Source organism: Chelonia mydas, chromosome 3 (assembly GCF_015237465.2).
Source record: "Chelonia mydas isolate rCheMyd1 chromosome 3, rCheMyd1.pri.v2, whole genome shotgun sequence".
NCBI classification, from domain to species: domain Eukaryota; kingdom Metazoa; phylum Chordata; order Testudines; family Cheloniidae; genus Chelonia; species Chelonia mydas.
Genome location: NC_057851.1, coordinates 108,782,778 through 108,808,141, shown reverse-complemented (window position 1 = coordinate 108,808,141; position 25,364 = coordinate 108,782,778). Strand labels below are relative to the sequence as shown.

The 25,364-nt window shown below is 42.0% G+C and overlaps 1 protein-coding gene across 9 annotated transcripts in view; it reads right to left on the bottom strand.

The window, feature by feature from the left end:
• Window positions 1-25,364, bottom strand: part of SASH1 (SAM and SH3 domain containing 1) — an 838,974-nt gene that overhangs the window by 245,612 nt on the left and 567,998 nt on the right. For 2 of the 9 annotated variants that reach the window (XM_043543100.1, XM_043543105.1), the window contains exon 1: window positions 14,314-14,379. The exons of 4 other annotated variants lie outside the window; for them this stretch is intronic. The gene's annotated coding sequence lies outside the window, so the exon portion shown is untranslated. Of the gene's footprint in view, window positions 1-14,263; window positions 14,380-25,364 lie in introns of those variants that run through there. 3 more of the 9 variants (XM_043543099.1, XM_043543096.1, XM_043543101.1) reach the window with 3 other exon arrangements.

Genomic DNA, 25,364 nt, shown 5'->3' with positions numbered 1-25,364 from the left:
CCATTTGACATATTTAACTGTTGGACAGTATGCAAACTGCGCCTCTTGATATCTCATGACAAGCCAGGACCACCTGACAATGTGCCTGTGCAAAGTTTACAGCATATAAAGTGAGAAATCAAAGCAGTTCAGTCAATCCAGACTCATTTTCTCTACAGCTTCAACCTTTATTGTTCAAAGATTGTTGTAATTTGCAAGCAGAAAACAGTTTAGTTTACGTGGCACCCCCCTTAAAGCCCTCTTCTGACTTCCTAATTGTGCTTGTAAGTTCTTTTTGTGGCTAGCAAGTGTACAAAAAGAAAAATGCATGGGCCAAGCAACAATGTAGAATGGAAAGATCCCTTCAACGAGAAAATGGAGCAAGTTGCGGGGAACATCAGCTGCTCAAAGTAAGTATCAGTATGCCCATTTTTCAGGACCACCACTGCTACAGTTTTCTCCAAGTTCTGTAGTGCCCTTGTGGAGTCATAGTATCTCTATTTGCATAGGGAGAGGTCTTCCAAGAAATCATACTCTCGTCATTATGAGAAAGCTGTGCTGATAGATCAGTAGAGCAAGTGGCAAGTATGTTTCCTGGCTCCTGCTGCCTTACACAGTGGAGAGTGCAGGCACATAATACCCACTAATCACACTTCAAGGCCTGGGAGAAAGTGACCCCACTAGCGTTGCGAATTTTGGTTGGACATATTCCTGGAAGTATCATCACATGACATAATCTTTAAAGATGAATCTTTAATTCCTGGAGACCCAAGGACAACCCTGCAGGGTTGGCAACCCTAGACCCCACACCAAAACACTGAAGCAGCTGCTAATCAGTGCCTCCTCAGCACCTGGGAGAAGGCAATTTGGACCCAGGTGAGTGCCAGAGCCACGCCCCACTCAGAAAAATGTCTAAAATTTGTTTTTTTGGAGAGTGTAGGGGTAGTTCTAGGGGATGGGGAAGAGGGTGTAGAAGCCAAAAACCTCAACGTGAGCGTACAGTGTTCATTCTGGTGCCTGCCAACAGTTTAACACTCACCAGGCCACACAAGAGTCACACAGCCCAAAACAAGCCACTCTGGCTTGTTGATTATTGATTAAATTAATAGGCAGCAGATTTAAAAACATAAGGCAGTATATATATATATATATATATATATTTTTTTTTTTTTTTTTTTTTTTTTTACACACACACAATGTATGGTCAACCTGTGGAACCTGTTGCTGGGGATGTTGTGAAGGACAAAAATATAACTGGGTTCAAAAAAGAATTAGATTAGATCAGTTCATGGAGGACAGGTCCATCAATGGCTATTAGCCAAGATGGTCAGGAATGCAATACCATGCTCTGGGTGCCTCTAAATCTCCAACTGCCACTAAACAACAGGGGATAGATGACTCACTAATTGCCCTATTCTGTTCATTCCCTCTGAAGCATCTGGTACACATGGGCCACTGTCAGAAGACAGGATAACAGGCCATTGGTCTGACACAGTATGGACATTATGTTCCTCTTTTTGTTACTTCCTTACAATCAGTGAGGTCATCGCAGCTCTGGGAATAAATGTTTGTAAGTAATTCTGAGCATCCCCTATTGGTTGGTTGTGCCTCAGTGTCATGAATCAAAAACAGCAGTTATATGACCATCCTCAGCAACATGCGTTTGGGATTTAGAAAAGAATTTACATTAATAAACCAAAGGGCGTTCCCCACTAGATTTGAGAGCTGAGCAACTAGACTACATGCCTTTAAATATTTATACCACTCCACTTTCAAGCGGAAAACAAAGGACACCATCAAATCTGCATAAGATTTAAAAAAACCAAATGAACAGAAACTTGGGAACTAAGAGATTCTACTAAGGAATGTCACAATCTGACATTTGACTGAACTGTTTATCCAAATTTAGACAGCCTTTAATTGCATCCAGCTATTGACCCAAACAGTAAAAATTCCACATTTTTATAAATCCCTGTATCTGACACTACCAAGATCTCCACAGCAGATTCTAATTCAGAAACCTCCTCCTGAGATATACTTATGTCAATTAACACTGACCAGCAATTACACATTAGGAAAATTTAACTCTTCAATGCATTTGGTATCCCATAGACAGATGAACCAAGCATATCTACTTTTTCCACTTTAAGTATGATGAGCAATAAACTTACACACCTTTAACTGTTTTAGCCACTTCAATGGCTTAAATAAACAAAATTAAAAACAAACACCCCTCCCCCCATGATGCTGCTTACAGAAAAAAAGAAGAAAAGGAGGATTGTTGTTAAGCAACAGATCTAAAATTTGTAAGGCTTCCTTAATTTTCAGGAACTACCACACTGCGCCTAACAGCAAATATGCCTTTCCTGTTTTATTTTGTGAATTCTGCCACTTGGCAACTGACTACAAGTCTCCCCACTTTTTGTAAGACACCTTTGTCCCTTTGCAAGCGAGTCTTAGCCCTCTGATCTTTCCAGTTACAGCCAGTGCATCTCCAGTATTTGATTTACTGTTTAGAATTATGTAACTTTAGTCCAAAGGCTTAAAATAGATCCTTCAATTGAGCGCCTTACTCAGATCCCAGATTTCCAGTAGTCCCACTACTGTATCTAGCCAAAGAAAGTTTTCAGACCTTATCTTGTCTACATTCTTTAATTTGATTGGACATCTTGATTTCAGTATTAGCTTTACACAGTTGCCAAAGTTCACTTCCACATAAAAATGCCTGGGCTTTGTCCACCCTAGTGATTCCACCATTGCTCGACTAACCATGAAGAAATAGACAAGGCCAAATACATGAGAGCTCACCAGCAACTCTCCAGTCAGCAGACTCATATGGTGAGTCTCATGTACTAGGGTATGGCAGGTGGTGGCATCAGTACGGTTTACAAGCCCAGCATCTTGTCAGTTATTGGACATTGCCAAGATTCAGCATGAGGGTAGGTTGCAGGTAATTAGGTAGAGGAGACTAGTTTCTGCCTAGTTTCTCTTGCAAACCTCACTTTTGCACAGAGGCACCAGGCTCTTCTATCAGAGATCTTAATAAACGTCCATCAAAGATCTCTCTCTGCTTCTTTAGCAGGAGGTCAAAAAACCAAAACACAACTAGAACACAGTCTGAAGTTCAATTACTGCAAAAAAATGTAAGCTCAAATAGGTGAGCAGTAAATCATCTTTATGCACCATTCTGAAGTACTGCTATATTGATTCCTCCCAGAAAACGTTTGGAACATTTTCACGTCCATCATCTATAGGGTTGCTTTCTGACTGCAGAAAACTGAACACCCTTGCTGCTCCCCCTTCCCTGAGGTGCTGCTGCCCTGCCCCTTCTCCAAGACCCCAACTCCACTCACTCCATGCCCCCTCCCTCTGTTGCTTGCACTCCCCCACCCTCGCTCACTTTCACTGGGCTGGGGCAGGGGTGTGGGCTCACTGGTGGGGCCAGGGATGAGGGGTTCAGGGTGTAGGAGGTGGCTCTGGGCTGGGGCAGGGGACTGGGGTGTGGAAGGCGGTATGGGCTTTGGGCTAGAAGTGTGGGCTCCAGGATGGGATCAGAAATGAGGGGTTCAATGTGTGGGAGGGGGCTCTGGGCTGGGGTGTGGGCTTTGGCTGTGTGCTCTGGGGGAGGCCGGGGATGAGGGGTCTAGGGTGCAGGAGGGGGCTCCAGTCTGTGGCCAAGGGGTTTAGAGTACAGGAGGGAGCTCTGGGCTGGGGCCAAGGGGTTCAGAACATGTGAGGGGGCTCTGGGACGGAGTCTGGGTGTGGGAGGGTGCGAGGAGTGCTTACCTCAGGTGGCTCCCAGAAGCAGCTGGCATATCCCTCTGGCTCCTAGATGCAGGGGTGGCCAGGGGGCTCTGCGCTTGGCCGCCCCATCTGCAGGCATTGCCCCTGCTGCTCCCACCAGTTGTGGTTCCCGGCCAATGGGAACAGCAGAGCAGGTGCTTAGGGCGGAGCCGGTGCCTCAGACAGGGGCAGCATGTATAGCCCCCCTAGCCACACCTGCACCTAGGATCCGGAGGGACATGCCAGTCACTTCTGGGAGCTGCGCAGCGCCAGCTGCTGTGGCGAACTGTGGAGTGTAACTATTTGAATTAGCAGCATTAGTAATCTGCATATTCTTTCCCCCACATTATGCATAGAATAAATGTCAGGTCAAAACATTTTCTGTGGAACATCAACAGAGCAGAATGTTCTCCCACTGTGTGATGCAGGCAAGACTGTGATATGATTTGATGTTTACTTCATAGAGTGTTACAGCACTGACCATACAAAATATGAGCGCATCGTTTCAGCTATTTCATATAACTTTAAAGTCTGTACTTCTTTCTTATAAACTAGTGTTGTAATATAAATAGAGGATATCTGACACTAGAAGAGGAATTGTATGACTGAATAGGATTCATAACCTGCAACAACAATTGAGCGCTTATAAAATTCCAACTTCACCTATCTACCACAGCGTGCCTACAGTACATCCTGAATCAGTGCTCCGTAACGAATCTAGAAGAATTTGCCCTGACTTCATTATGCTAACACGGTCGATATAGAACATAATTCAAGCCTACTAAAGTCAACGAGAGTTTTTGGATCAGGGCTAACAAGTTCAAGTAATACAGAGGTTACAAACACAGTAAGATACTACTCAGCATGAGTAAGGGTAGCAAAATTTGGCCACTAGGTATTAGACATTCATTCGTGTGAGCAGTATTCTGCGCTCACTACAAACCACACAAAAACGATTTTTAAGTATCTTAGATTGAGCCTTCAGCCTTGCCAGAAACACTTGCATGCCACTGTACATCCATGTCATCGTCCGTGACAACAGCCTCTTTCAGATGTTTCAAAAGATCTTTTTGGATTCTGATATACAAACTAAGTTTTGATAGCAAAGTCCTACAACTCTAAACTCCAAATACCCTCAGCTGTGTAACACTGGATTCAGATTTAGAATTGAGAATCATTACATGAATAGTAACAATTCCGGCTATAAAGTCTGAAACATGAATGGAATTCTCTTCCTGTTTATTATAGAGGCATATAAAAAAACCTCCCAAGAATTTAAAGCAAGAAAAAGAATTCTCGTATTTTATTATTGATAAAATAAAGAGTTCAGGAAGTAGGAAAGCCTCCAATAGCCTTGAAGTGTGCCCCAGAAGTGGCAGAAACGAAGATTTTAACAAATCTGGACAGATGTACGCCAAGTAAACCTTAACAGCTTGTCAGCTCCCTACTCATGACACATAGGACTCTTGTCAGGGGGCAAACCCAACCCCTGTGTGAGAATGAGTAAGTTTCAGTCCCTAATGAGTGTTTTCTTTATATCTGGAGGCTGGCATGCACGTTTAGCTCATTTGGGATTCAGGAACATACTACTGGTGTGGGAAGAATATCAGGGCGTGTATTAAGGCTGACATAGGGCATAGCAATCCTGACTAGCATCCAAAGCAGAGGTGAGCAAACTACGGTCTGTGGGCCATATCTGGCCCACGGGACCGTCCTGCCCAGCCTCTGAGCTCCTGGCTGGGGAGGCTAGCCCCCGGCCCCTCCCCTGCTGTTTCCCCTCCCCCGCAGCCTCAGTGTGCTGTGCTGCCAGCACTCTGGCCTGCCACTCCTGCCGGGCAGCGTGGCTGGCTCTGGCATGGTAAGGAGGCGGGGGGCAGTTAGGGGACAGAGGTTCAGGGGGGCAGTCAGGGACTGGGGAGCAGGGGGACTGGGGATAGGGGTCGGGGCAGTTAGGGGACAAGGAGCAGGGAGGGTTGGATGGGTCGGAGGTTCTGAGGGGGCGGATAGGGAGCAGACGCCAGGCTGTTTGGGGAGAGACAGCCTTCCCTACCTGGCCCTCCATATAGTTTTGCAATGCCGATGTGGCCCTCAGGCCAAAAAGTTCCCCCCCCCAATCCAAAGGCTCACAGTGGGTGGAGGTCAGTGGAAACAGGGGCCAGAGACTTCACTCTGAGAACCCTTACAAGGGTCCCAACAAGCAACAGCTGGGGTTGGAAGGAGAGGTTCATCCCTTTCCCGAATGCCTTAACAGAGGCTGAGAAGCAGCAGGAGGTGGAAGATTTCTCCCAGTTTTGCTGCTCCACCTTTCCCACCCCACAGCTTCTTGTTAATTCTAGCTCCCTCTGTATTCCCTACAAGGAGGATTTAGTCCTTCTGAGGTTAAGGAGCTGACAGAAGGAGTCTTGCGCCTATCCACTGTGTACCTTCTGTACCCGAGGAGACCCAGTCCTGAGGAGCTACAAAGATTTTCTATAGCAAGCCTCCTTTTGTTGATCTGAGGAGATTGCAGCATCAGAACTCCGTTCTACAAAATGGAGAGAAGATTTTCAGAGGAGAAGTCATGGCATGCCTCCTTAGGTCTGCAGGCCATTGGATCAGGTCTACTCTGTTAGTCTTAGGGAATGTCTTTACAGCCTGCAGAAGCAAATCTTCTACCCCAAGTTGACAGCATAGTAGGACTCATGCTAGCACTCTGAAACTAGCTGTGTAGCTGAAGGTTGAGCTCTAAAGCCTAGGGAAAGGTGTGGGCTTCATAGCCCCAGCTGAGTGTGTCTCCATATACAAGTGTCCTATGCCCAGGTCATAAAATGAGAGCATTGACATGAAGAAAGTGAGGGTTAGTATGGAGGCAAATCACACATCATAACTGAGACAAATGTCTAAATTATAAAACAACTGTTTTGAGGTGTAAAGAAGGGTGCACTGACATCTCTGCTGTGGCAGATTTCAGTTTGGGTGCTGTGCTTGAGAAGTCTAACTTTATCCTTAAATTTCCTGGATTCCTATCCATTCAAAAAACAAACCCTAATATTCCTGAAAGGTAATAGACACTCAACCAACATACCTGCCAGCACCCTTAACTTCACCTGTCCTGAGTTTGTGACAGCATAACCACAATGCTTGCCTGTAGCATGCATACTAAAGCTGGCCTCCTCCAATTCTATAGGAGAGAGGAGACCCATTATCCAGTTTGCCATGGTGAATGGGCGAAAACTAGATTCTAGGTGTCCATGGAAGCAGTCTGCAAACAAGGAGATGTGCTTACATGGGTGTCTTACATACCAGCACACATTGTTTTCTGGGATTTGCCTGACAAGGTCCCACTGAAAAAGGTGAGAAAAGGAGTCTGACAAACCATGGTCTGGGGCATAGGAAGATATAAAAAATAAATTTATGTTCGCTCCAATGGCCAAGGCTAACATTACATTTAAAAAAATAAATACGGAGCTCTCATTTATTTTATCTAAAGAGACAAGGAAGGTGGCAAAGCTCATCTTATTGTAACAATGTTCCAACAGTTCTATAAACTGCATTGGCCATGTCTGTTTCGAACACAACTTGTTCCTTTCCCCGACATTAACAGTAAACTTACCAATTATTGTAATTACTATCCCTAGGCTATGCCCTTTATTGATCCTAGTAGCTAAAGCAGTTTGCAGTCAAAGAGAGGCACTCTGACAGGAAGCATAAATAGGTTCCTCTACCCTTGTATGAAGCTCTTTAATAAATCAGAGCTTTTGCCTTTTTACTTTAAACATTCCAGCAGAGATTTTAAAATATTGTTTTTTCTCAGGCTGCTATGGCAGAAACTCATTGCGATCACTTCAACATAGCAATTGAGGACCAGGGGAAAACATTTACAACACAAACTTGTTAACAGGAGGTACTGGTGTGATTGCCCTGTCAAAAGAAGCCAGAATCATGTAAATAACCAGCATGGTATTTATTGAACTCCTTGACAGCATGATATGAAGAGTTATTCAGGGTTTGGTAGTTTGTAGGAAACAGTGGCTGAGGCCAGAGTTTAGCACAGTCCTGATGTTACTCACAGTAAAGGTGGGTGGCTATAAGCATTGAACACTTGACAGTCACAGAACAATCAATGTACCATATTCAGACAGTTGGTCTGTCTCCTGCTTGATGTTTCACTAGCTACATTCTTTTGTTATCTGGAAATAAGAAAGCTCCCATGGCCTCCCACAAAACCATGAGTTGACACTTATCAAGAGACTAAGGGGGAAAAAATCAAAATATCATGAAAGCTTCAGCTCCTGGAATCTTGTTATTAAATGATTCAGTTTTCTTTTAAAAATAAAAGTTTAGTGTTCATGGTTAAAGAGGAAAACATTAACACTAACAGCTCAACCACCAGAAGGTATATAAAAATAATCCAATTTATTATTAATCTCATATGTGGGGCCTTACTCATGATTTTTTGAATACTTGGGTTTGGAAAAGCTGCAATATTGGTCTCAAAGGAGATAATTTCTCTAGCACATGTACACAGTCACTCAGCATGCTGTGAAGGCCCAGAAGGGTCTACATTTTTAAGGCTCAAAGCAAGACAAAACCAGAGATGTTTTAGGAGGCCACAAGGATAAAGGATGGTCAAGCTCACTCTACACAAACACAGCTGTAACCATCCATCATTGCTGTCATAACAAAAAAAGCAAAAACCTGCTCTCCCCTATACCCTGTGCAATCCTACTGATTTCAGTGAGGCAGGGTGCGATGTGAGAGCAGAAAGTGAGCCATCAGGTGCGTAACAACAGCGTAACAGAATCATAGAAACATGGGGCTGAAAGGGACCTCAAGAGGTCATCTAATCCATCCTGCCACGCTGAGACAGGATTCAGTGTATCTGGAAGAACAGAGAGACTAATCTGTTTTTAAACTCCAGAGATGAGGATTCCACAACCTCCCAGTTAACCTGTTCCAGTGCTTAACTATCCTTATAGTTAGAAAGGATTTCTAAGCGTCTAATCTAAATCTCTCTGCAGGCAGGTTAAGCCCATTACTTCTTGTCCTACCTTCAGTGGACATGGAGAAACAATTGAGTCTTCTTTGTAACAGCCCTTAGCATATCTGAAGACTCTTATGCTCCCCACCCCCAGCCTTCTCACCTCTAGACTCAACGTGTCCAATTCTTTCAACTGTTTCTTATAGGTTAGGTTTTCTAAGCCTTTTATCATCTGGACGCTCTCCAACTTGTTCACATCTTCCTAGGGTGACCAGATGTCCCGATTTTAGAGTCTCTCTTATATAGGCTCCTATTAACCCCCCCCCCCCACCTCCTGTCCTGATTTTTCACACTTGCTGTCTGGTTACCCTACATCGTCCTTAAAATGTGGCACATTTTCTGCTTCAGTGCCATGCAGAGCAGAACAATTAGCTCCCACGTCTTACATATAACACTCCTGGTAATACATCTGTAGGCTGGTGGGTCCGATCACCAGCCTGGGACAAACTATTGGTCACGCCCAGTTCAGTTTGCAGCCCTTTCCTCAGGGGGATGGGGGAGTATTTCTCAACACTCTCAAAAAGAATGTGGAATAACAAAGTGACAGTTCTTGACAGAAAATGTGGGGCCCTCTGGTACTTATAGGGTCTGGTCCTTCCTCAGCCTCAGGTGTCCACAGGGCCTGCTTACTCTCTTGTAGCATTCTGCTGCAGCCACAGGAGTTGCCTTCTCCAGGAGCCTCTAGTTCCCTCACGGAGCCAGAGCATTTATTTATACCCTCTAGCTGGGAATCAGACCCAGTTACTAGATGCTATCCAGCTGGTTGGCTAATTCCCAGCACCGGTCTGCTAGACTTGTCTCCAGGAAAGGGCTGGCTGTTCCCTGGTCCTCCTTGCCCTGTCACAACATCCCAGAATGACATTTGCTTTTTTTGCCATAGCATCACACTGTTGACAGATTCAATTTCTGTTTCACTATAACCCAGAGATCCTTTTCTGCTGTATTACAATTATTCACCTTTTTTTGTTTTTGTGCTTTTAATTCTTTTCCTTTGTAAGTGTAATATTCTGCACTTCTCATTATTGAATTTCATCTTGCTCATTTCACACCAATTCTCCTATTTATCAAGGTCCTTTGAATTCTAATCCTGTCCTCCAAAGTGCTTGCACGCTGTACTCTCCACTCCAAACATAACACAGCATTATGAAAAGACAACTGAACTTTATTTCATATAACATGGGTCAGGGTTAAAGGTTAATAGTACTTGAAGTAGTAATAACTTTGGTTATTAATATCAACATAAAGTAGTGCTAATGAAGAATTTTCAAGGGCTCTGGGTAGACAGTAGGGGTGTTTCCAAATTTAAGCCTTGGTCTTTCAAAGGCTTATTCACGTGAGCAAGTTTAAGCACATACATAATTCTTTACAGGATTGGAGCCCTAGTTTCTACATTTGTGCATCCAAGTTTTAAAAAATGCAATAAAAGCATGAAGCGCTATTCAAAGGAAGAAACTATTTTGAGTGTCTGCACCACACAGAGACAGCATATACTTTAAAGCCAAAATGGGAAGGAATTTCATTTGGTAGCTATCAGATTATTTAAAGGATTGCTTTTGTTCGCAGTGTGCTTTCGTTTTGCATCATTGACTCTGTATCAACTCAATTTTTCTACCTTTTTCCTTCATTATTACCACGTAGAATATTTTAGGCATAACAATTTAATCCTTCTACAGGACTAGAGCTTTCCTTCCTTCATAATGCAAATCTAAATGGTGATGCATTTCTTGGGAGTTGCTGATTGTTTCTGGAACAGACAATGATTTAATCTTTGTTATTTATACTGTAGAAGCACCCAAAGGCCCCAAGTCAGGATTGGGGCCCCATTGTACTAGGCACTGTACAATATACAGGAAGACTAGAGATTAGATAATCTAAAATGTTATATTTTTTCTGAACAACTAGAAGCTACAATTCCAATAAAACCACAGAATTTTAATAGCTCAGCAGAAGGCAGTTCCTTTCAAAATACTAAGGCAGATTTGGGGTTTTTTTATTTCTATTACAACATAGCTGCACTGATAACATGATTTATATGCAAATATCTAACCACCGCTTTAGAGTTTTCTAATGATAAAGCACAATTAAAGCAGCTACAATTGACTCAGACTGGCCACTTTTACTAGCATATAGCCTCACTAATGAGCTATTTCATTTTCCTAAACACAGAGGATGAAGAGAACATACTCAGTAGGCCAATTCTGCAAACAGGTGCGCAACATTCTATTTGCAGATCTCATAGCTAACTCTATTCTGTCCACTAGATGGCAGTAAAAGTTTGATAGGTTTTTTTTTTAAATAAAAGTAATAAAACGTAGCAAGTAGACTTTTTGCTATGTAATTTAAGTGTTATAAGATTGATTATAATCTGTTCTTCTGAATGTAATTTCAAACTTTTTTTTTCCAAATCATTATATTTAGTAGGCTGATCATGTAAACAGTAAATACAGCATCTTTGATTTACTTAACTGTTTCTATATCCATATATGCATAAAAGGTTTAGATAAAAAACTAACAAAATAATTGCTCTCAAAGAGAGCTAAGGTCCTTAGGTCAGACAATAGAAATACATGACTTTTTAAAATTTAGCAGAGACTATTTTGAAAATGTATCTTACAACGTTGTCAAAATAATAGAAACAAAGGATGAGCTTGAACAGGCAACATGTTTTCTTTAAAGAAAAGGTTGCAACCCTGGTCTCTGTATATCAAACATTTTAATTCTAAAAAATGATATTTGAGCAGAAAATATAGCAAACAGGGCTATAGGTAGCAATACTAGACAAAATATTAGTACATTACTTCATTTTATGTTGTCTAATTGTAGGCATACAATCTATATAAGTAAGCAGAGAGCATACAGGTTATAGTCAAGTTAAACAGATTTTACATCAACATATATTCGGTTACACCTTAATTTTTCTCTTTATCCACAGTGAACAGAGCATAACAGGATTTATTTGAGCTTAATTGTTTTGATCCAGTGACATGGGTGCAAGATTACACTATGGATATATTCCATTTAGCTTTCAACACTGTTTGGATGACTTTTTTGCTGTTCTTGATGACACAAAATTGAGGCTATATAAAAATGTTGGATTACTACCATTGTATGTCTACTAAACTCATACGCTGAAATAGAATAATTCAGTTTAAGTACAGAAAAGGTTGACGGTTAGGATATTAAAAGCTGCTTTTAACAACTATGTAATAACGATTCTACATCCAACATCCACTGCTGAAATGGGTTGTTTTGATTTGTTTCATTTAAAAATAAATCAACCAGATTAATTAAAAAAATAAAAGCAGATCACAAAAGTTGGTAAACAACATTAGATATTCAGCAGCTCAGGAAGACAATGCAAAAGCTATTTACCAAATAAATAAATATAATCCAGTCAGAGGCTAAACATACAAAGCTTTGTGTTTGAATGATGTGACCTAGCTTTAGTTCAGACATGGTGTAGACCTCAGGAAACCATCATCATCAGTTGATGTAATCAATTTTTCTAAACCTTGTTGTTGGCTAACAATGACAGTAATGGCAGACGCTGCTCCATAACGAGCTGTGAAATCCCATATACTGGAAAGTGATCTGTTTTAGAATATCTCAGTCAGATTATGGCTTGGCCTACTTCAACAAACTCTTGATTAAGAAATAATCGGAGAAAGAACCATAAGCTTTTTGGTTTAAAAAAAAATCCATTCTGGTTGTAAAACATATGAATTAAATAGGTCAGAATGTTTTTAATTCAGGTTAGGCCCTCTGTTAAAAGTGAACTAACAGCTATTCTTAAAAAATTAAAACTGTTTTTGATGGGTTGAGGGAGCTTCTGCATGCGGGAGAGGCAGAGAAGTAATGGATCAGCACAGGGGACAATTCAGCTCCTACTCTGGCCCCAACTCCTGAGAAACATGATCCAGTCTCTACATTAGGGAACTACCTATAGTAGGTATCTGTAGATCTGAACAAAATATTATGGACAAATATTGGCCAAATGTTTATTTTGCCAGTAGCAAAAAACCCTAGAGATGGGACACTAGATGGGGAGGGCTCTGAGTTACCTAGGAAAAAATTCAAACTCCCAGCTTGTTTTCATGCTCAGGGTCTAACTGATGGCCATATTTGGGGTCAGGATGGAATTTTCCCCCCCAGGTCAGGCTGGCAGAGAGCCTGTTTTTTTCTTCACCTTCCTTTGCAGCATGGGTCACTTGCAGGTGTGAATGAGTGTAAATGGTGCATTCTCTATAATGAAGTATTTAAACCACAATTAGAGGACTTCAATAACTCAGCCAAAGGTTAGGGTTCTATTTCAGGAGCGGGTGGGTGGAGGTTCTGTGGCCTGCAATATGCAGGAGGTCAGACTAGATGTTCACAAGGGTCCCTTCTGACCTTAAAAAAAAAAAAAAAAAGAAAAAGAAAAATCGGATCTATAAATGCAGTATTGGTTGACCTGAAACTATTTATGAATGTGACTTGAGTATAGTTTTGGTTGAGAAAAAGCTTTTCAAAGCCAGTTTCAGGAAGGGGGAGAGAAAAAAAGAATGTATCTAACCTTTAGGCCAGCATTTAGGGCACTTGTGTGGGAGATGAAGGTTTGAATCTCCACGATGGAGGAGAGATTTCAGCTCTGCTCCACCCTTCCCCAGTAAGCATCCTAGCCCCTAGTCTAGGAACAATTGTGGGGTGGGTAGCTCTCACTCTCTCCAGTTAAAGTTGTTCCACTTTGTTGTATAAATACTTATTCATTGGGGGCAGGGACTTGAACTCACATCTCACCCCTACCAGGTAATTGCCTTAACCATGAGGTTACAGGCTATTCTACCATCAAGCCTGGCCTATACTCGGAAATTAGGTCAGTATAACAACACTTCTCAGGGTGTGAAAAATCCAGACTTCTGAACAATGCAGTTAAACTGATCTAACCTCTGGTGTACACGGTGCTGGAATTCTCTATAGACCTAGCTACCACTCCTCAGGGGTGTGGATTACCTATGCCAAAGGGAGGATTTCTTCTGTTTGTGTAGGTAGTGTCTTTACTGAAGCACTACAGCTGTACTGTTTTTAAATGTAGACGAGCCCTACATTTCTTTTGTAGAGGGTGTTCTGTTTTGTACAAATAATCGTTGGGCCAGAGAGTATCAGAAGGAACAAGAACAGTTTAACTGCCACAGAAAGCTAAGAATGTTATTGCAATGCCCACAACACAGGAGATTTTCAAGAGTGTAAAAGGGAATCAGAGCTTGTCTACATGGGGAAACATACAGGCATATTTATCCTAATATACATCCCCCACATAGACACTCTTATTATGGAATAAGAGTGCCTTTGTCCAGGTTATACCACCCCATCAGTTGAGCAAAAGTCCCAGTTTAGACAGTCTGGGTCACTCTTTGACCTGGACAACAATGATTCAAATAAAATCAGCAAGAACAAGGCAGAGTCTATAAACATATTAGAAAAAAAATCAAAAGACCCTTGCACCTCAGGGCCTTCATTTCTGTTTACCTCCCTTGTCCTTCCAAGGGGCTTACTAGTTTCTTGGAGGCACTCTGATAAGCTGGTAGAGAACTGTTACTCCTTAGCAGTCCCAAGCTCTTCTACCCTTTCATTGCATGAGCCTTGCTCTTTATAGTTAATCTTGGCTCCATAGTCCTCACAGCTGTGGGTGTGTCCCTCCACAATTGGCATTTCTCCCTGCTGAGTTCAGGTGTGGCTAGTTTGGCTCTCTCTACACTTGGAGTGTTCTTAAGCCTTTCCTGCCTGGGTTTTGGGGTGGGAGGTTGTAGACTCTATTGCATACTACTCAAGTGACAGACGGTAAACTGGAAAAAGGCAGAATTATGCTGAAAAAAGGGTGTCTACACAGGGGAGTTATACTGGTATAAATATAGCTGTTTAATAAATAATATCTATCTTTTATATAGTGCTATTCATCAGCAGATTATACTGGTATAATTGATGCTGTTAAATTTCCCCCTGTAGACAAGTCCTAAGACAACTAACTCCCATTGACTTTCAGTTGGAGCTGAGCTTCTAACTGCCCTTTGTGTCTTGAAAATCTCCTCAGTGGGTATTTATGATGCTATCACTTATTGCAGGGGAAATATGAAATCCTGAACTTTAATTTCATATTATTTAGATTGAGAGTTCCTAAAAAAAGGAGCTGAGCTTTCTGTCTCATACAGTGTTGAGTGTGGTTTCAGGACTTAACAACAGTAAAATGTATGTCTTAAATTTACATATTTTGTTATTTGGGTTATCTTTCAAAAGGCTTTATTTTGTTTATAAAAACTTTTCAGTTCACCTTTAATGTTGTTTGGAGCCCATTAGAAAGTGATAAAACTGGCAAAAAACTTCACGTTGCAGAGAATCAAGCTTCCCAAAACAGATCTGGCAAAATGCACCCCAGTCCTGACTTCTGCTATTACAGACACAACTGTAACAGTATGTGCCAAGCTATGCTGCAATCCTATTACAAGGTCTCGGCTTGCTGACCTCATGACATCCCTACTTGTTGCTGCTGCTTTGGAAGCAAGAGACTCCATACAGTATTCAAACCTAGGCCCCATGCATGATAATGTTTCATGTTTATCTCTAGATCACGGAGCCAGGCCAAGCTATACTTTTAGAATCTTAACTCTGGGTAACATATATTCTAAACCTTCATTTCTCCTTCAGTCCTGTAGCTGTACTGACATTAACCTTTATCATAAGGACCAGCAGATTTTGACATTCTTTCAAGTCAGCAGCTCCCATATTTCCTTTCAGTAGTGTTGTGCCTGTTCAAGAAATTGTATATTTCCAGCACAATCTGAATACGTCACTGCATGTCAAAGAGGTAAATTTTTTAATTCTATCAAATCTACCGTTCTGTGGATAATTTCTCCATTTCTCCTACTGGCATGTTCACAACTTATTAAGGGCCAATTTCAATGGATAACACTAGGTGAGGGAGGGGGAAGTTACATATAACTCACTAAATTTAAATGTAAAAATCTTAACTCCTTTCTAGGGAAACGTATGCATCCGATGAAGTGAGCTGTAGCTCACGAAAGCTTATGCTCAAATAAATTGGTTAGTCTCTAAGGTGCCACAAGTACTCCTTTTCTTTATACTAACGGTAGAGACTTAAATAGACACTGGAGGAAGTGATATTATTCCAACAAGCAGTATAGATAGTGCTTTTCTTTCCTGGAGGAAACAACTTCAGATTTCAATAGTCTAATAGTACTGAGCCAGCAAATTGTTTATCCAAAGACCAGAGTTTGCTAGCCTTACCTCTGTCTCAAGGTGATATTTAGTACTTATTTATATCACAAAAAACTAACTGGTGAGTACTCTCGCTCTCTCGGAGAATAATTAGGATTTGTTGATAGCCACTGGTAGGGTTTAAGGAAGTCCTTTGGGGCACTGTTTCCTCTTGCCATGTATTTATTCATAGATGAAGAGAGAACTTGTGTGACTGAATGCACTCCTGTATTCACACCGGACACCTCATTGTAATAATCTTTGTACAAAATATGCCTTGTCAGGTATAATTTGCAAACTAATAACTCACTGGTCAATAATATCATGATGAAATGTGTGTAGCAATATTCTGTGTACAGTTAGGAATTCCCCCTTAATGATCTTGGTAGCCCATGTTCAAATCCATGTAGCCCTGATCTAGCAGGTCTATCTTAAACAAAGGAATGTGTGTTTACCTCAATTTACATATAAGTAGAAACAAGGTCTTTGAGACAGCAAAAGGGAGACAAGCAAATCTGCATTTTAGCAAATAACAGCATGAAACCTCTTTCACCAGAGTTTTTATGCCTCCATCCTCACAGCTAGAAGGGACTTTATCTAGGGATAACCCTCAAGAAAATGCATTTCAAATGCACTTCAGGACTATCAAAGTGAGTGCCAAAAGCAGCCCAAGTTATCTCTCCCTATCCATCTCTCTCTGGAGGAGGGTTGCAGTAGGTTACAGATTGTTGTAATAAGCTGTAAATCCAGTGTCTCCATTCAGTCCATGATTTTAACCCCCCAGCTGCTTCCTCCTCCTCTTCCTTTCCTCTCTATGACTGGAAGGGTGTTAACAGGCCATTTCACCTTGCATGATCCTTTGAAATGTGCTAACTACTTATGCTAAACAATCTTTTCAAACCTTGTGTTTAGCAGTGACACTTTGCGTTTGTTTCCCATAGCTAAAGAAGAGCTCTGTGTAAGCTTGAAAGCTTGTCTCTCTCACCAACAGAAGTTGGTCCAATAAGAGAGATTACCTCACCCACATGTCTCTCTAATAACCTGGGCCTAACATGGCTACTACTACACTGCATACAGAAAAGGGCTGGACAGAGCAGAACACATGTTCTGTGGGAAAATCTGGGACTGGGAGTGTGTGGGGTCACTCTGCAAATGGTAGCCCAGGCTGGTAGAAGCCAGAGTGTGACTAATGTGTGGCTGACAGGCTGTAGCTATACACAGACATTCAGTGTGTTACCCGCATGCTGTTTGGCTGTTTGTGAATGGCCCAGATGAGAGCTATAGTAGCAAAGCATTGTGAGGCATCCTAGTTATCAGGGCAGGGGTGACACAGCCCTTCACTAGTCTGGATTGTGCCCCAGAATGTCAAAGCTAGGGCCCTACCAAATTCACAGTCATTTTGGTCAATTTCACAGTCATAGGATTTTAAAAATAGTAAATTTCATGATTTCAGATATTTAAGTCTGAAATGTCATGGTGTTGTAACTGTAGGTGTCCTAACCCAAAAGAGGGTTGTGGAGAGGCGGGGGCGAGGGGGTGTCACAAAGTTATTGTAGGAGGGTTGCAGTATTGCAACCCTTACATCTGTGCTGCTGCTGGCGGTGGCACTGCCTTTGGAGCAGGGCAGCTGGAGAGCGGCAGCTGCTGGCCGGGAGCCCAGTTTGGAAGGCAGAACCACTGCCAACAGCAGCACAGAAGTAAGCATGGCATGGTACGATATTGTCACCCTTACTTCTGCACTGTTGCCTTCAGAGCTGAGCGTTCAGTCAGCAGCCACCACTCCCAGCCACCCAGCTCTGAAGGCAGCGCAGAAGTAAGGGTGGCAATACCATGACGCCCCCGCCCTTTGGGTTGGAACCCCAAGTTTGAGAAACGCTGGTCTCCCCCATGAAATCTGTACAGTACAGGGTAAAAGTACACAAAAGACCAGATTTCACGGTCCTTGACGTGTTTTTCACAGCCATGAATTTTGTAGGGCCCTAATCATAACCTGCCAATGCTCAACGACCCCTTATCCTTAAAAGGCATATTTTAAAAATATCAGAGACAATATGAGTAGGATTAAATTGAGGGAAGTGGTAGTGCTATTTACCCAGAATGTATGTTAAAAAATAGATGTCTTTAAAGTAACCATCAAAAATTGCAGCACTATTCAAATTCTGGGCTGAATTGTGATCTCACTTACACTGGTGTAACTCCATTCATCTTGCTGGGGTTATTCCTGTTCTATATAAGTGTGACTCGTCATGCGTTTTAGGGTTTTATACTGCTGCCCATCATCATCGTATCTGAATGCCTTCCATGTAAAAAGTGATAGCAATAGCAAAGTCCCTAGTGGATTTCATGAAATTTTTGGGGAAAAACTCGGGGGGGGGGGGCGCTACGAGGGTGGTTAGGTTTTGGGATAGAAGGGGGTGTGAATGTTATGACTATCACCTTCTTATGATGGACAGACCTTTTCTAAAAGGATTGCTTTGTGGTGTTGCCTAAAAATGTTCAGCTGCTCTGATTTCTTGCAGGCATTCTCACATTTTAGTATTGGGGGTGACTGCATCAGTTGAGAATGATATTCATAGTTGAGTGTCATCAGCATATTGTCAGCAGCTGAGCCTCCCGCTCACTCTCTCCCCATGTGGCCTCAGGTAGATATTGAAAATTAGGGCTAGGGTTGGTTACATAGCCTGAGTCACACATTGAATTGGACCCCACAAGCCACAAAGCAGGTCCAATCCTTTATTGGTTGGCCAACTATTACTGGAGGTTTGTAATGGGGTTTAGTGACACTGTGGTCTCCATAACAGACTTTACGAAAAAGGGGAAACCAGACCAGATGGTATGGACAGAGGTCTGTGAAAAAGGCTTTCAGAACAAACAAGAGGCTTTGTCTAAAGAGCCTGTTTTGCACAGCCCTGATTTCAGCAAACCATTTGTGCTGTGTACTGATGCTTCTAACATTGGGTTAAGTGCAGTACTAATGCAGGATGAGGGGGGGGAAAAAGGGCAATCCATTGCCTTCTTGAGTAAAAAACTGAGCCTCCCACCATTGAACAGAACTATGCTGTCATCGAGCGGGAATGCCATGCCACTGTCTGGGCTGTTAAGCAACTTAAACCTTATTTTGTAATAAAAAGTGTAAGGTTTTAACAGATCACGGTCCTCTAAATTTGTTACACTGAGCTAAGGGGACCAATTCTAGATTATGATGTTGGAGCCTAGTTATACAGGATTTGGGCATGCAAATAGTCCTTATCAATGGGAAAGAAAATGTAATGGCAGAAGGCTTATCAAGAATGGGGGGATCCTGAGACATATTCAGGACTGTCAGTGACACCCTTTCCTACACCAATTTTGCGTTGGGGGAATGGACACGCTGTCTGGAGTGGTTCACAACTGCAAGTGCCACCTTCAGGGCAGACTGTCTAAAGACAGGGCAGACAATAATGTTCTATAATTAGATTTCACCACGCCAGTAAAAAATGCAAACTCCTGTATCACTGTAACAGTCTTACCATGGTCACAGACTGTCCCCTGGGGCTCTCCAGTCTATTTTGTCACCCAAACGAGCCCGACTTAGTGATAAATGGTCACCTACATAAAAAATTACAAAATATTCAGGTTGCTCCCAGTCCCAAGAGACCAGTCACTTGTCCCAGATCAATTTGTAGCTTAGATCTCACACCACAGACAATGCTTGTAGCCAATCCTAGAGTAAACTAACTAAGGATTTATTAACTAGGTAAAAGAAACAAGAGAGTTATTTGCAGGCTAAAGCAAGCAAGTATATAGACACAATGAGTTTCAGCCTATGATTCCAAAGGTGACAGAGTTCTAGTAATCTCTCAATTCAAAATGTTTTTCAGGGCTAATCCATGCCAAGCAGCCTGGAGATCTCTTTGCTTATGTTTAGACAAGTCCAGACAGCATAAAAGAGATTTAGTTTCTCTTTGTCAGGGATTTTTATCCCTTCCACTCTCGAGTCTAAACTGATGGGATGAGTTCATGCGTAGGTCTCCCCTTCCTGGAGGGAGTTAGAAATACAATCAACAGGGCCTCTCTCCTTTGATGCTACACAATATCTCATTTGCTGTCCGTTGGCCATCTTGTATGCAGGGCAAGCCCTTTACCTTAATCAATACTTGTTTTCCTGTTTGGTGAGTTATACAATTACAGAGATTTACAAAGTGAACACTCAATCTAACTTACAAACTCTTTTGCCCATGGTGTGAAGTACGATCAGTACAGGTGGCATCTTACAAGCATTTTATAAAGTCTGAACACTAAACGCATTCTTATCCACTTAACCTCTAATATCCATTTTGATAATGCTAACATGCAGGTAAGCAAGAGTGGTCTCCAGCTGTGCATTTGTAAGTGTTCAGTGAGGCATGGGGCCTTGGCATGAAATGGTACCTGGTCTGCCAGTGTCACATGGGGGACTCTGCTCCTCTTGGGGTGTCTGAGTTCCTATCCTGAAAACATGAGGGGTGAAAATCTGAACCCACTGAAGTCAGAGGGAGTTTTACCATTGACTTCAGTGGGGCCAGAATTTCACCGAAAGAACCGATTACATCCCAGAGCTGCCATTCAACTGTTTTTGTGCCCTTACATAACCAATTTCAGTCACTTGATAGTACAGCTGATCCATGAAGGCAATATATTAGAATGAGCTTAAACTGGAAGGATCATTTAATGTTCCACTGATGTTTTGCAATCATTTTTCACTTTGACTTTCTCCTTACTATTCTACCATTATATCGGCACATTTGTCTTCAATGCTTTTTAAACACAAGTATCAATTTAATGCCAGTACAAAAGCTTTGTATATTGGACCCTTGGAGCTGATACCAATACATTCAATTATGCATTGCTGTGAGGCTGTTCTACTCTAAAAGCACCTGACCTTCTCCAACATATCCATCAGCCATCCATCAGTATAACAGAGATCACTCATTGAAGGTGCACAGTTCTATCAGACCTGCTTCCTATAGCCAAACACAAAACTCCATTACAGGAACAACTCCATTGTAGGAGGAGGGAAATCTACAAGCTTTTGTTTCAATATACATAGTTGGAAAATTCAGCTCTATTTATACCAGGATTTTAAAAAAAACAAACAACTTTTCTTTGTTAACTTTTCTTCTGGTTGGTTGGGAAGCAGGGATAGAGATTATGCATGCAAAATTGAGGCCCCAATAGATCTTTGCTACAGCCAAACACAGAAGAGAGTTTTCCCATTCAGTTGTACCAACTCATTTTTACGTCCATACAAATCCCCGTACAGCTTTACTAATGCACCTCATTTCTGGCAACCGAGACGCCTTTCCACCCTTCTTTGCACAACTGCCAATTGCTTCATAGATTTGCAATACAGAAAAAATATGGACTGAAGCTACCAACTCCCAGCTTGTTTTCATGACTAAATTCTCCTTTCCCAAACTATTTTAGGGGAGACAGCATGAGTATACTAAGCAGCATGTGCCTCTGCCTTCCCATCCAATGCTAGAACTTCCTTTGCTCTATCAAAAGTTGAGATAAACTATGTCTCACTCACTCTGTGAAGAGAGACTTTCAATAGCAAGTTTGGTAAGTTTTTCAACTTCATGCATTGTGAAGAGAAATTAGTTTACTATTAACGAAGCAAACTTAAACTTTTACCACCTATTTTACTGGGAGAAAATTTGATGCCATACAGTAACAATCTGAGATCATTTTGCTTTTCTATGCTCTTAAGAACAGAACTGTCACACTTCTGTACACACACAGGCATTAATGCAGCCTTTGCCAACTTCTGAATTAACCTGCCTCTTTAAAAAAGGTTTCTCCGCACATTCTAATTTCTCTTATGATTTATTCCTTATTCCACAATGAGCACTTCAAAACGTTTTGCCATTGTTCATATGTTTAGTAGGCTGTATAGCATCTGCAGTATGTAAATTAAAGTTACAGTCAGAATGTAAATATTTCTGGTGCATGGTCTAGGACTTAAGCTGTCGGAGTGCATACAAATATTTCTGTATTCCAGACTGTAGCAAGCCTATCACTGTAATATCTAGTTGCCATACACTCCAGCTTAATCCCAATACGGGAAAGAGATCAGAACTACCAGTGACAGGCTAGACTAGACTGAAATGATTAAACTTTACATAGCATTGATGGAACAGATAACCTTTTTTGTATAACAGGATTTGGATTCATCCAAAGACAAATAGCGCCCAACATGGATAACCAAAATGGACATCTTGCCTCTCTTTCTCCCAAACTAAATGATTCATCTTCTGGAAACTAATGGGGATTGGTTTACTGTATCTCACTTCTGACTTAGCAGTATCAGTACAAAAAGTAAAAAGAGTCTAAAACCAAACCTTCCAGCATACAGAACTTTGGAAGTTCAGATAAAATGGAACCTGGATCCAGTCTTTCCCTTATTTTAAATTGTTGAAAAGGCTTTACAAAAGCAAAAGCTACCTTGGGCCATCCCTACGTGCTCCGATTTATCACAGCTTTGTGGCCAATAATTGCTTTCACAGGTGAAAAGAAAAGATCGTTCCAGTTAGTAAAATATTACTTGATACAGTAGCAGGGTAGTGATAGCTGATGTGACACTATGAGGCATAATATTGTCAAGTAAGGATCTGTAAAGTAGAGGGAACACCTTTAATACCAAGCAAAGCCACTTCCACAGGGCGTCACTGGATGGTTCATAGTAGTGAATGCTTCATTCAGTGTCAGGTGTTTGCATAGTTGTGAGTGCTTCATGGTATAGCAAAATGTGGAACAAAACACCTGGACACTAAAGGGATCAATTTATCTAATTACTAATAATTCCTCTGTCAAGCAAAGAGAAAATAGTACACACTGAACAATGAGTTAATCTGTATTCAGGACATTTCGTCCAATAAAACCTTGTAGAATTAATGACGACACCTGCTAGTCAGCATCAAGATGGCAAATCTATTTAAATAAAGTCCAAGGGAACAGTGCTTTGTTATCAACACTCTGTCATGGATAGAACTGGGTTAACAACTCAAGGCAATTTATTCAATGCATTTTGCCTCTCTTCCAGTGTGTGAATTATTTATGAACAGATTTCTTTTATTAATTTGTCCTTTTTAAATACCAGTTAATCGAATGTATTAGGCAAATAAATTTCATCAAGCATCTGTATTTTCTATTAATTATTACCATAAAGGTAGGGAGATAGGTGTGTGTATGTGTGTGTGTGTGAGAGAGAGAGATAAGGGAAGTGGGGTGTGTGTGAGAGAGAGAGTAGGGAGGTGGTGTGTGTGTGTGAGAATTATATATTAATTATTAATTTTCTAGGTTTAGGTATCTTGGGGGGCTGGCTAGCAGCAAATGGAGAAATTGACAGAGAAGTACAAGGAAGGCTGCAGATCGTGCGGAAAGTCTGGCACAAGATAAGCAGAGTGATTTATGATAAACAGATGCCCAGGCTACGGAAGGAATAATACAAATCATAGTAAGCCCAGCTCTTCGGGACAGATCAGAGATGGGTGACTAAAGAAAGGCACTTGAGAAGACCTGAAGCCATTGTTTGAGGACAGTAATGAGGTGACACTCATGGACCACATGAGGAATGATGTCATCAGATGTGAGACCAAGTTCTGTGGTATCAGAGAGAAGCTGCGAGAGAGGAGGCTGAGATGGTATGGGCAAGTAGGAAGGATAGATGAAGGAAATCTTGTTAGGGAGGCATCTGAGACTAGAGCTTGCAGGAGGAGAACAAGAAGAGGATGGCTGAGAAAATAGTGGACAGACTGTGTAAAGAGGTGGAGTGGATATGGGGTAAGCATTGAACTGGCAAGCCTGGAAAAGATGGATCCAGCGACCCGACCCATCTAGCTTGGAAAAGGGGAAGAAGGAGAATTATTAACAATAATTCATACACATACAGGGGGCACTTCCCAGTCTAGTTTGGACCCAGCACTAGTGCCAGGAGTATACTTTCAGCCCTTATCTGTTTTGTTTTCTTATTTTGGTAAACTTGTATTTGTATCATTCACTCATGTCTCTCACCATCCCTCTTCTGCATTATAGCACCTCTCTTACTCCTACCCTCCTCCTTTCTTCCCCCCACTGACACCATTTCCCCTTACTGGTTACTCTCAACCCTCCACAGTTCTCATCAGCTCTTCCTATTCATCCTTCCCCTCTCCATCACAATCTCCTGCTCCTCCAGCCAGCACAAATCTAAGTACCACATCTGTATCCTCTTCCTCCTTCATCTCTGGTGACATTTTCCCCCACAACCTTGGCTCTCCCTCCATCTCCACCTCCTTTCTCGATCATTGTAGACAACATTACCATCCTACTGGACCCTAACACCCATAACTTGGACTTCCTTTTTTACTTGAACCACTCTCTAGGGCCTCACATCCAGGCTATTGCTAAATCTTGTCAATTCCTTCTGCACAGCATCTCTGAGATAGAGCCACAGCTAAAACTCGCGTCCAAACTCTCATCATCTTGCATCTTGATAGTGCAACACCTTTCTTTCTGGCCTTGACAGATACAATCTTATCTTGCTCACATCCATTCAGAATGTTGCTGCAAAGATCATTTTCCTAGCCCGTCACTTTGATCATGTCACCCCTCTCTCTGAATCCCTCCACTGGCTCTCCCTGCTCTATTGCATTAAACATAAGCTACTTTCCTTCAATTTAAAGTCCCTTCACAGCCTATTCCCACCCTCCCTATCATCTCTCATTCATAGAATCATAGAATATTAGGGTTGGAAGAGACCTCAGGAGGTCATCTAGTCCAACCCCATGCTCAAAACAGGATCAACACCAATGAAATCATCCCAGCCAGGGCTTTGTCAAGTCAGGCCTTAAAAACCTCTAAGGATGGAGATTCCACCACCTCCTTAGGTAACCCATTCCAGTGCTTCACCACTCTCCTAGTGAAACAGTGTTTTCTAATATCCATTCTAGACCTTCCCCACTGCAACCTGAGACCATTGCTTCTTGTTCTGTCATCTGCCACCACTGAGAACAGCCTAGCTCTATCCTCTTTGGAACCCCTGTTGAAGGTAGTTGAAGGCTGCTCAAATCCCCCCTCGCTCTTCTCTTCTGCAGACTAAACAAGCCCAGTTCCTTCAGCCTCTCCTCATAAGTCATGCGCCCCAGCCCCTTAATCACTTCCGTTGCCCTCCGCTGGACTCTCTCCAATTTTTCCACATCCCTTCTGTAGTGGGGGGACCAAAACTGGACACAATACTCCAAGTGTGGCCTCACCAGTGCCGAATAGAGAGGAATAATCACTTCCCTCCATCTGCTGGCAATGCTCCTACTAATACAGCCCAATATGCTGTTGG